We start from the raw sequence: 5064 nt of genomic DNA on the forward strand, positions 1-5064 counted from the left end.
GATCAGCTATGACACCGGTTTTAGATCTGGCGAGTGAGAGCACTCCACATTATCGAGTTTGCAGGTGTGAGTGGTAGCTTCGGGTGGCTTGATGTATATATGTTCTAGTTAGTGTTGAATAATTAATAAAGATAATTGTATGCATCGATTGATGCGGATGTCGGGGGTTTAACCTCCTTTTCCAAAAAAAACACTCTACAAATGCCTCTAGGCCATTCTCCCTCCTATCCTCTCACTGCGCCTCCACTGGAGGGCCGCAAACAAAGACCTGGCGGGGCGTTTCATGCGCATCAGGGCTCACCTGGTGATGCATGCGTGATAGTGGTGTGTGGCACTCAATGGAGTGGTGCGAGCGCGCATTGGGCGCGGAGGTGCATGCTATGTCGGGATGCTGGCTAGGGCCGACTAGGTGTGTTTATGGTGGTGGCGCTGTTGGGTGAGGGTGTGGCCCAGCAAGTGTTCAACAATAATGCCTTCAAGAAGGAATGATGATCAAGGGCCATTGCCACTGGATCCAATCACTAGAGGCCAGAATCTATGTTTTCACCAAGAAGATCAAGTTCGAACATATCCTGTCAAAGATTCAAATACGGTAATAACCCAATAACATCGTTGCTAGATATAACCCACTAGGGTTAGACCTTGGGGTTTCACCACGAAGCTCGATAACATGTTCTCAAGAAGCACCACCAAATCGGGTTTGTCGTATGTTGTCGCCACCACTCTTCTGTGATCCCAACAACTACAGGCGCTTGGCTAGAAATTCCACCGTCGTCACTGCACAGCCATGCCTTCTCTGTGAAGCCGCTATCCGTAGATCACATCTCAATGCCGAAGGCAAGCTTGTCGGTGTGAGAGCGACCACACTTCACAAAGGAGCCTTTCGGTTGCATCCGACAACCTCTCCAAAAGGAGCTGCCCACCGTACGAACTATATTTAGAGAGAGGAACCCTAACCAAGAGCCATCAGTGGTCGCCTCAATCTGCAGATCGAGTGCTATAGCACCACCACACACATTAACTTGCTGCCTCATCCTAGGGAACCGATTGGAGGAGAGACTGCCGCACCGGTGTGACCTCGCCGATTGCCCACAAGGGTACCAGCTGATCAGGTGGCCGCATGCTTGCCGCTCCGTCTTCATGTCTCAGAACTGCGGTGTTACCATGATCTGCCGCTCCAACTTCGAGCGCCGACTAAGGAAAAGTATACTGTATGTACGCATATACATCAGCAAGTCAAACAATGAAAAGTGCGCCATGATAGTTATACCCTATGTATACCAGTAGTTGTCCGTGCTGAATAGTAGGACCTAGCTAGCTATGATGGTTGTCACTATACATTGTCAATCGTTCTTTCTATGCTTCGGGATTTTTCTTTTTGTGCCTTTGCTAGCATGCTTCTTTGTGTGTATTGGCTGTGTGCATCTTAGTTATGCAGAGGCCAGGTGTAGCTCATTATAATTGTATCCTCGATGCTATATTTTGAGTCAATAAAGCCACTCTTTATCGAAAAAAGCTAAAGAGCCGCCACATTAACTCTCAAAAGACTTGTCCTGATTTGAATGACAAGGTCAAGGAAATTACACATGATCCAGCTTTTGTTGCAGAATATCATGTTCACACCGGGAGTGGTACATTTCGTGCCGTTTACTAGCTAGAGCAAAAGAAATGTAAACTTCATTAGTCATTTTGTGCCTTTCGTCTAGCTACTAATACATATAGGTTGAAAGATATATCTATGGAAGAGGTGATCACAACACATACATGTGACATTCTAAAAAAACACATACATGTGACCAGTCTCAATTGCGACTATAAATATATTTCATATGTGGTTTGTACATCGTGTTCAGAGAACTGAGCATTAATTTTAATTCACTTCCAATAATTTTTGTCCACTTTCTGGACCGCGTGCAGTCGACACATATTCCATTGACTAGGTAGATCCTGTCAAAGCAAAAGCCATGGGTCAAATTAAACATTTAATGACATTAGCACTCACTCAAAGCAGTTCATACACTCCTAGTCAATGTAATCAAGTCGTGCAAAATTTAATTTTAATAATTATACATGTAATAGTTTCTCATTAGATGTCATGATCGCTCTAATTGATGCAATTTCTACAATTCCCGCTCCGTATGCCTCTATAAGAATAAAATTTTCCGCAAGCATTTGGCATCATAGTTCAATCTACCTCACAAATGGTTAAGCTTATGACGTCCAACAACAAGAATGAAAAGGCGAAGGGTGAGCTTCTTACCATTGCACTGACTAAGTACATAGTACCAGTGGCGAATCCAGAACAAAATTAGAGGGTGGGCTCAAAGTTAACGGCAGAAAAAAATGAAACCTTCCTTTCAAGAGAAACAACATCATCTCGTAATTCTTTTATCCAAATGAGCTGAGAATATCACAGAATACTACTGGAAGCATCTAGTGTTGACTCTAATTGTTTTGGGATTTTTGAAAAATATTAAATTTTGAGCTGAAATTTGAATTTGTACAGCTAAATAACCATTATCTCCTTGTCCTTTTGCCGAAATGTAATCAAACTTTCCCAGAATACTAACTAAAGCATGCAGTATTCATTTAAACATACCAGAAAGGTTCATACAATTCACAGACCAAGGCATCAAAGTACGAGAGAAGCAATAACAAAAGACAATGAGATGTTGCTTCTTACTACTGGTTAGTACTGCTACTGGTATTGTAGTTATAGAATAGCTTCACACCAAAATATAGAGATGTATGCCCAAGATCCCTCGCTCAAGTCACCAACCACAAGCCATCTGTCCAAATTAGCACACTTGTTAGTGATACAACAATAAGTCATGCACATGTAAGTATTAAAACTAGTAACACTAACATATATACCTCTAAGGAATCACATTAAACTCATAAGGCAAATGTCCTTTCCGATCACTCATTTTCTAAAATTGTATCATGATTTTGTCATCGTGAGTGCTTCTGAATATCTCTTTCTCACAATAGCACACCATTAAATCATTTAGCCAATCATTTGATAGTTTGTTGCGCAAATCTGTCTTGATGATCTTCATTGCTGAAAATATTCGCTCAACTGACGAAGTTGCTACAGGAAGAATGAGTGTCAACTCAATGAGGCGATATACCAAATGGAAAGTTGTGTGTTTCGTTGTTTCAACCATCAAACGAGCAAGTGTGGACATCCCGGCATCCATTAAATTCATCACTTCTCCTAATGTTCATAAGGAATCTGGGGAGGTGTACTCTTAGCAACAACCGGTCAGCTTCTGTGAAGTCCTCATCATAAATTTTAGCAAGACGAATAAGTTTGTCAACATCAAACTTTGCAAAGTTGTTTGCTGGATTAAGACAAGACATGCAATCCAATAACTCGGTGGAAACTTCATTGAATCGGTGATTCATCTCGGTGATAGTTGCATCAATGGCAACATTGAATATGCTAACCTTGTAACAGTGAAGCCGAGTCACCTTCTTCTTAGTGCGAACAGATTGGCCCATTGTTTCAACAAGATCATCCATGTTTGGCACATCAATATCATGTGTTTCACAAAAGTTCTTGGCTTGGCAAAATAAAGGCTCCCAACCATTGTCCCTCATGTCCTGCAAGCTTTCTTTCACATCCAAGATCAAACGCATGGCCTCAACAATATTTTGATTATTCCTTTGCAAAGCTTGGGATAGTTGATTTGTGTTGCTCATAAAGTTTATTAAGAAGAACATGATGAACACAAATTCAAAGCATTCCATGTTTTTAAGCAAACCTCTAGCTCCACCTTGGCATGTGTGTTCCCGAGCATCAGCCACAACAATTCCTAGCACATCCACCACAGCATTCCACATTGTGAATATACGAAGCAAGGTTTTGAGGTGTGAGCCCCAACAAGTATCTCCTCGTCTTGTTATGTTAGATTCTTGATGCAACCCGGTACCGGCTGAAATCTTTCCATTCTCCATCAAATCTAACAATTCATCTTGATGTTTGGCAAGTAATGCATCTTTCCTTTTACAAGATGAACACACTTGAGTCACTATCATGGGAATATAATTGAAGAAATCAGTAATAGCAGGACAACATTGAGCAACGGTGACAACCACCAATTGTAACTGGTGAGCAAAGCAATGAACATAGAATGCATACGGAGCTTCATCTCTAACCAATTTTTGCAAACCATTGAACTCCCCTCTCATATTTGAAGCCCCATCATAACCCTGACCACGTAGCCTGGAAATTGACAAACCATGATATTCCAACACATCAACTAAAGCTTCTTTAATTCCAGCAGATGTGCAATATGTGATGTTCTTAATGGCAAGGAATCTCTCTTGGAGCACTCCATGATCATCTAGAAATCTACGTGCATCATGAAATCAGATTAGTAAACATTACTAGTGCAATATAAAAACACTAAAAGATGGTATGTGTTACATCAAACTCACCGCCATTTTCTCCTTTATTGAACAATCTCTAGCCTCATCAATAAGTATTGAGAAATTCTTATCTCCAATGTCATTCTTAATAACTTTGGTTACCTCCATCGCACAAGCTGTAGCAAGGTCCTTTTGGATGTCAGAACAAATCATTTGTGCATTTCCAGCCCCCTTGTCAAATGCATCCTTCACATCTTCCTTCTTGTCCTTATACCAGTCCAATAACTCTCTAAAATTGCCCTTGTTGATGGAAGTGGAGGATTCATCATGCCCACGAAAAGCTTCACCTTGTGCTATGAGATACCTTGCACAATCCAATGGTGCAGTTAGGCGGGATTTATAAGATATCTCAGCCTCTTTGCTGTACACTCGGAATTTGGTAGCCACACTTGCTCGTTGATTGTTGAAATCATCACAATCTCCCCTAGCAATGTTGTGGTAACTAGATTGACCACCAACATGCTTTTCAAAACTAGCTAAACCTGTTTTCCAACAAGTGTACCCATTTTTTGTGAAAACATCATTGCCAAATCTAATGGCTTGGGATGGTTTCTTGAAAAGGAAGCAATGAAAGCAAAACGCAGCCTCCTTATCCACACTATATTCCAACCAATCAAAATTGTCAAACCA

General features: G+C 41.2%; 1 pseudogene; it reads right to left on the minus strand.

Annotated features, from left to right (window-relative positions):
• Positions 1 to 2876: 2876 nt before the first annotated feature.
• Positions 2877 to 4041, minus strand: LOC119334053 (annotated as a pseudogene).
• Between the last annotated feature and the right edge of the window lie 1023 nt (positions 4042 to 5064).

This window comes from Triticum dicoccoides, chromosome 7A (assembly GCF_002162155.2).
Source record: "Triticum dicoccoides isolate Atlit2015 ecotype Zavitan chromosome 7A, WEW_v2.0, whole genome shotgun sequence".
Lineage (NCBI taxonomy): Eukaryota > Viridiplantae > Streptophyta > Magnoliopsida > Poales > Poaceae > Triticum > Triticum dicoccoides.